The sequence below is a fragment of the Podarcis tiliguerta genome, assembly GCF_965153285.1.
Source record: "Podarcis tiliguerta genome assembly, chromosome: 1".
NCBI lineage: Eukaryota > Metazoa > Chordata > Lepidosauria > Squamata > Lacertidae > Podarcis > Podarcis tiliguerta.
Genome location: NC_139534.1, coordinates 40,902,053 through 40,909,860, shown reverse-complemented (window position 1 = coordinate 40,909,860; position 7,808 = coordinate 40,902,053). Strand labels below are relative to the sequence as shown.

Here is a 7,808-nt window from a genome sequence, read left to right as displayed (position 1 = left end):
GCAGGCTAGTGGATGAGGGATGGATAATTTCATTCTTCCTCTAGTCTGCTGCTTCTGCTTCTTATCAACATAATCATCTATTGAATTTATATACCGCCCTATACCCAGAGGTCTCAGGGCAGTTCACAGAACAAAATTAAAATATAAAACCACGAAATATATAGATATAGAATAGAATAGAATAGAATAGATTCTTTATTGTCATTACACAAGTGCAACATTGCACAAGTGCAACGAAATTGGATGCCATCCCTTAAAAACAACAAAAGCAAAACAACAACAACAACCAAACAAACCACATATATAGTAGAAAGTTTGTCCTTTTTTATTAGCTTGTTTCCCTGCTGGCTAGTTCTTTTTCAGCCATCATAGAAATACTAGTAATTAGCCTTTTAGCAGGTTAATAAAATAAAATTGCAAGGTACTAACTGTTGTGGACTTACTTATGTTTCAATAAACATTTAAAAATAATAAGAAATCCACCCTTAAACTCAAAAAATAGGATAATTTATCTCCAGTTTCATAAACCTTGGGGTGAAGGAAACAAAACCTTCTAAAGCATTCAGCTGAATCTTTTCCCCCAAGTTGCTTTCCTCAGTGTTCTATAATTGAATAAATACTGTTTTTAAAAACTTGTAGCTAGTTCTTGTATCCATGGCCAAGATTTGAAACATTTACCGATACATCTAATAGAATGGCTTCTGGAAATGTTGAGTATTCAAGACCTGAGATAGGGCATTACTACCTTGCTGGTTGCTGTTACCTTTGGGTACTTTAGGAGTCCCAGGTATGGCAAAGTACAGATGAGGTTAGGGCTGAGCCTTGGCAGTCAGTTCCAAGGCTGAATTGCTTCAATGGTTCTTTAAACAGCGGTCCATAATTTCTCTTAAATACATAAATGCTTTCTTTTGAAAGTATTTTTCTAAGATTTCATGGGCAAATATCCCCCCAGCCACTGTATTTTGCAGTTTTGATTGCAGGACGCTTGACCCCACTGCAAAAAGCCATTTCCATGGGATCAGCATAACAGCCATTAGCTGATTACTTAGACTGATTTGCTCAAGTGTTATGGCTGGCTGTAGTATTTTTCAAGGCTTGTGCTTCTGCAAAAGTGTAAACCTTAAACGATGGCACGCCAATAAGATTTGCTGCATCATTGTATGCTGGTGAAAAAGATAAGCTAAAAATATCAGGAGACAGGAAAACAAAGAGGCTGTGCAGGTGGGGGGGGGGATAAATGGGGGACTAGTTGAATGCTGTTGTACCCCCGCAAAATCTATAGTAGGCAAGACTCATTTTTATTGTAATATATCTTTAAGAAAAATCTAACAAGACCAACCAAGTGGGATACATTTTCTGTTTTTTATATTTAAAACAATCAAAATACAAAATGAGACATTGATTTCCGACAGAATTAAGTCAGCCGTTGGCATAAAGATGACTTCTCAAATACAGAACTTTATTAAGCTAGTTTTATATTTTCTATTGATGCATTATTAGGAGGAGGGCAGGTCGAACAGCCTTAATTTTAGGTCTTAAATTGGTTGAACCTTTGGGTAACCTCAGTTATTTTGGGATGAATAATTGTTATAGTTTCACAGTGTGAGTTAAATGTGAAGTGGAAAGTGACTAAAAATCCCTACAGCCATTTCATAGTATTCTCACAGTTTCACAGGACATTTGCCTTGCTTGCTGCTGAATTGCTAATGAAGAGCTCAATATAGCTTTTGATGCATTTCAGTTTTTTCTCTGTGGAGACTGGCTAAGGTGTTGCTGACATCACAACATAATACAGCTGTTGATTTTCTATTATGGTTGATGCTTCAGCAAGTGCCTTAACCAACTGCTTCAGCAGCTACCTGCCAAATGCCTGAAAAATGAACAGTGGGTATGTTTAAAAGCTAGGCTCTTTTTCAAAGGAGTCCTCCAGAATCTTAGAAAACGGATATTATGGAAAGAGTACCTTTAGCAGCTTTGTATTATGATGCTAAATTGCCGGCATGATGCAGGTATGTTAATTCTTCAGTATCTAGTTTCAATATGGTGAAAGCTTGCATCTATCTAGAGAAGTGGTTGGTGTTTGGGCAAATTCTTCATAGTATGCTAAATTTATATCTTGATGAAACGTATTGAATATGGATGTGCATAATTTCTTTAGTCCTGTGCATACATATTCTACTGTGTTGAAGTTTGGAGACATTGTAATGGATTATTGTTAATGTACTACAACTGAATAAAATGCCCCCTCCACAATAATATACAAACTAAAAAAAGGGACAAATCTATTAAGTTTTTTTAAAAAATGAAATTCTTAAAGGAACTAGGTTGCCTTGGAAAGTTTTTACATATAGTTTAAAATAAAACTTCCTCCTGTACTTTGAATAGACTCCATCTGGACATGCCGTGGAATATTAAGCCTGTTTTTGTTAAGCATAAAAATCCCTGCATCTAATTTTTGCTCTGATGATAGTGCAGCAGAGTCATTGGTAGTGAGAAAGTGATCTTCCTTGGGATATCTAGGACTGGAGATTTGCTCAAAATTAACACTGCAATTAACTAGTAAACATTGTACTGCACTAGTTAAAATAGAGCAAAGTTACAGGTGGGGGCAGGCAAGTAAAGAAGCAGTATAATAATACATTAACTATTTCAAGTGATTGCAATTATGCACTGATATTCCATAAAAAATGTAAAATGCAGGTCTAGAAGAGTTGATTGATTGCTGGTAGAAAAGAACGTTGAAACTGCATAGGTTGTGTCCAGTTAGAAAATGTTGCTGTTCTATACTAGAATCAGTAAGGGAGTTCAGCATAGTACATTTTATGTAGACCAAAACTGTTTAGGATTATTATGTTTTTTAAGGCTTAAATTCTCATACATCCTTACTTCTGAGTAAGGACCTTTTAGGTCTTTGGGACTCACTTCTGAATAGACAGGCACAGGATTGTTGTGTCAATGGTACAATATATAGCTCCCCCCCCCCCCCATTTTGTTTCCAACAATTGGTACAGATTTAGTAGCTGATAGACAAAAAGCTGATAGATTAAAATATTTAAGTTAAAATTAGAATTCAAGTTGGGTCAGAGGTATGTTTAAAAACTTTTGTTTTTTGGTGTATTTTGTGTTGTATTTTAGGAATAAAAATAATAGGAAGTACCCAGAATATAAGGAAAGGGTGGTGGTGGAATCTATTTATAGCTTTGTTTTCATTTTTCCCTACTGAAAATAGTATTTTGATCAGTCACCATAATAAGCAGTTTAAATGTTGTTAAAGTAATTAGCACTGATGATGGCATATATGATGGAACACTACGTTCTTCCGTCATAGGCTGCAGAAAGATTAAACGAAGTTCCTCAGTGTTGCCTATTTACATTGCAAAAAAGCATTTTGCTAGTAGGTTTACACTCTAAATTTTCATGTCTCATTTTTAATACTTCTGTAATATCTAAATTAAATGTATTTTAATGTGTGAGAGGAACATGTTTATATGTTAGGATAGGCAAATTAAATTGATACATGGTTGTTTAAAGGAACTTGATAACAATATTAAGATCAAATCATGTACATAACTACAGCAATACCTTTTAAATACTGCACTCAACATTATCTGAACTTAAAATGTGTTGCTATATAATGGAATGATAAATGTGAGACTATTATCTGTATATAGGAAAGACTCTTTTATAACATGCAGTCCAGCCTCTCTTCATTTTTTATTTTTTTATTTTGAATCTTGGAATACTAGCAGTAGTCCCTAATAATTTTACCTAAATTATTTTAATTGTTCTGTGAGTTAATAAAGAAGTTGGTTAAAATATTGCATTAAGTAGCATTTTGATAGATTTAGATTCCTTATTAGATAGGTTTATAGGGTAGAATATGTCAGTAATATCTTTCAATTTGTTTTTTTAACTGGAGCCTATGGAAGATGTGTAAGCTTCTTTAAGCGTTTGGTGTCCCACCGAAAGTCTGTTAATAGGTAATTCAGAAATCTGTAAATTAAGGTATAACCCCAGGCTTCCTCAACCTCGGCCCTCCAGATGTTTTTGGCCTACAACTCCCATGATCCCTAGCTAGCAGGACCACTGGTCAGGGATGATGGGAATTGTAGTCTGGAAGGCTGAGGTTGAGGAAGCCTGTATAACACCTTCAGTCAAGAAATCAAGTTGTTTTGCTAGGAGCTTAGGTAGCACCCCGCCCCACCCCCGTGGTAACTTTAATTCATGATCAAAAGTCCCCCACCTACCCCTAGTTAAGAAAATCTGTGGAGAAAAACTCTCCAGAGTTGGGAAGCTGCTGAAAACTGAACCACTGTAGTTACTTACAAGTACCTGAGAGACAGGTTACCAACCTTGCTCTGCTACAGACTTAGCTGGATAGCATTAAGCAAGTGTTTCCCTCTTATCTCAGTATCTAATGCTCATTACAACAAATAAAATAAGAGTTCATGAAATGCTTGGAACATGGTAATTATAGAGGGGGGGGAACATGGAGATAAGAGGGCTATCAGATTATTAGGAACACTTTATATGTTTTGACTGTCATATTGGAATTGATCCCATTTCATGCACTACAGAGCAAAATACAAGACCTTGCATTCCCACCAGGGGCTTACTCATTTTTAAAAACAATTTAATGTAGCTATGTCTTTTATTTTTTGTTCTAAAAGATAGATGTAGATATATTTAACTATAGCCAGACTAGATGCTAAATGAGATCTTTAACTCTTAATCTTCTGACTGGTTTTCTTCATGTAAGTAGCTATCAGCTAAATTATTTTGAAGGCTGATGGGAAAAAAAAATTGACTAGTTCTGATGGATCCATTTTTTCAAAGGTTGTCACTGCAGTTCTTATTCTTTTGTCAGATCAGGTTGGTGATGGTGGTGTTAATGTTAGAAAATAAGAGATACGAATAAGACCTGCAGTGACCTCTTGGTGGTGTCTTCCCTGCCCTTAATAGGTCTTCTTTTATTCAAGGTTTCAGTCAGTCCGAAACAGGAGATTCGTTGTCCTCTCCAGGCTTGTTGGTGGTGGAGCTTGGTGGTGGGAGTGAGGAGATGGAAACATATAACTGGATACTTGGTGATATGGAATACCTCCGCTTGAGATCCTGGAGAACCTTTACTGGTTCACGTAGACAGGATTCCTTGCAGGATGTATACATAATATTTTGGGTTGGCCCTGTTAGCTTTCAAACTGATATGTGATCAACCATATCCCTCCGTAGGTGGGAATGACTGCTGATAGCTATGTGAAAGCAAGTACAAATGCTTAAGTACTAATGTTTCTCTTTGATCTTTTTTCTAGAAAATGTTATTTATAGTGCTGAATAATTAGATTTTTTTTTTAAAAAAAGCATTTTCCTGTTCCCATTTCCATGGTTACTGCTTTGGAATATGGTATGGCATTTGAGCGAGCAGCAGACAATCTTACCTAAGCCTTGCTAGCTAATTAGGGAATAGATTGGTCTTACTGGTATTTAAGGACCTACTAATCAAACTGTAAGCAAAATGAAAGCATTTTCGCTGCTGAAAGAGCTGGTTTTTACTTGTTTCCTTCCTTTTGACTTTTATGTAGTCATGCTAATTGTACCTTTTGGTGAACACACTAGCAACTGCATTTTTGTATTCAAACTTTGCAAGAGCGTCAGCCCAATTGCCTGCTGTGTAGGGACATACAGTGGTACCTCGGGTTAAGTACTTAATTTGTTCCGGAGGTCTCCTCTTAACCTGAAACTGTTCTTAACCCCAAGACCACTTTAGCCAATGGGGCCTCCTGCTGCTGCCGCGCCGCTGGAGCACGATTTCTGTTCTCATCCTGAAGCAAATTTCTTAACCCGAGGTACTATTTCTGGATTAGCAGAGTTTGTAACCTGAAGTGTTTGTAACCTGAAGCATATGTAACCTGAGGTACCACTGTAGAGAGAAATAACAAGATGGCTTGGGGGGGGGGGGTTTGCAGGAGAATTGTATCCTATTGTGACTAGAAGGTATTCAGAGGAAGATTCCTTGGTTTCTGCATCAGTGTTGAAGATCCTACTTTGAAACTTGAAAATATGATCCGTTCTAAAAATCCTTGATGGATTTGATGACCTTTTGTTTTCCCCTAACAACAATTCAGCCAAACAACTGCTGTTGGCACAGTATATACCCCCTTACCTTAGGACAACCTATTTTTGTTTGTTTGTTTGTTTCAAAATTTAGCTTTTGTGGCAAAAAAACAAAGCAATTGCAGACCACAAAATGTGGATTGAACTGGAGAGTGCCAGAGACCTCTGTGTGTTTCCCTTCTGTACACAGTAGAGATGCAGGGAAAACTTATTCATCCATAACTTTCCTAGCTTCTGACCTGAGAGAGAGGACAGTGGTTCCCCAAAAGAGTTTTCAAAGATCTTCTAGTACTCTGTGTGCCTTTTTCATTAAGGTTAGAGGGCTTATTGGCGGAAGCTGGCGTGCCGTTCTGTCTTAATGTGTCTGGATAGTTTAAAATTCCCAGTGTAATATATTCTGCTTCTGATGCATTCTAGAACAGGGATAGCAACAGCACACTGTTCCCTCCCCCCACCTTTGGCATTATGACTCACAGCTCACAGATGCTTATATTGCTTTGAAATATAATTTCTTAAATGCTGTGGTAAACTGCAATTATCAAATTGAAAATAGTGTGGCACTTAAGGCAATGGGCAGTGATTCAGCCTCTTCTGGCTTATGTGAGATTTATTTTAAAGAGCACATACAGTACACAGAATGCCATGGTTTATTATGTAGGCATTGAAGGCAAAATGAATCATGTTTGTAAAACACTCCTACACAACCTTGGGGCCCTTGAGGGCCCTTGCTGGATTATTTGCGACGGAGGGAATCTCAATTATGCATTGGGTTGCAGCTCACCTATTCATGGGCAATTTGGTGTGCTGCTGTCATCTTTAAATTTGTGCACCTTTGTCAGACTCTGTGGGCACTAAAAAAACCTCTTGCACTTGGCACTGGGTGTAGAGAGTGCAGCTGGATGGGACACAGCTGTGGGCAGCCTAAGGAAGTAACATCTACCTTGGGCCTGCCCATAAAAGCAAGCTCTGCCATGGGGACAGTAAAGCAGCTAGAGGGGGAAGAAAGAACTGTGACCCTCTGGACAGTCTTGAGTCAAAAGGGAATTTCACCTTATTTTGGCTGTCAGCTATTCTAAGGAAATTTACACAATTTGGCTGTGAGGTTGGACCCTCTTTTAGATACATACTCATGCATGTTTTATTTGTAGAAAGTGAAACTTCTGATTCAAGTGGCATAGGTTCATACTGTAATTTTAACTAGGAAATAAGTTTTTGCATTCTGAGTAAAGGTGATTAGGAGCAAACTGTTAAGCAGGAGTTGGGGTTGCAACTGGCCCAAGTAAATATATTTCCATAAATGAAGTCAAACTTGGCAAATTTTAAATGGTAGTCATCTACAGTTAAGAGGTATTGACATCTAAGACTGCCTTTTTGTAAGAACAGGTGGAGGAGTTTAAAATGCAATCAAGTCCACTTCTCACTTCTTAAACGTCTTTTTTAAAGATTGCTGCTTCTTATGATATGAATAACTGTGCTGCAGTCTTATATATGTTTATCTGGGAGCAAGTCTCATTGAACCCAGTGACGCTTGTTTCTGAATAAATAAGGATGGGTAGAATTGCACTGCACATAGCATTTGTATTTTGGCTGATCTTTGAAAAAAACCACTTATAATTGAATTCGGTTATCTGGCAGAAATGAAATGTCATTCATGAATTCCTTCATCTATAGAAAACATGTATGTTTCTTATACATTG

The 7,808-nt window shown here is 37.3% G+C and overlaps 1 long non-coding RNA gene across 1 annotated transcript; it reads right to left on the bottom strand.

Moving 5' to 3' along the window:
* Positions 1 to 1,438: 1,438 nt before the first annotated feature.
* Positions 1,439 to 6,690, bottom strand: LOC310665087. Its single transcript, XR_014505172.1, has 2 exons — positions 6,351 to 6,690; positions 1,439 to 2,061 (listed from the first exon to the last, which is right to left on the bottom strand). It is a non-coding gene; the product is annotated as an uncharacterized lncRNA (long non-coding RNA).
* Between the last annotated feature and the right edge of the window lie 1,118 nt (positions 6,691 to 7,808).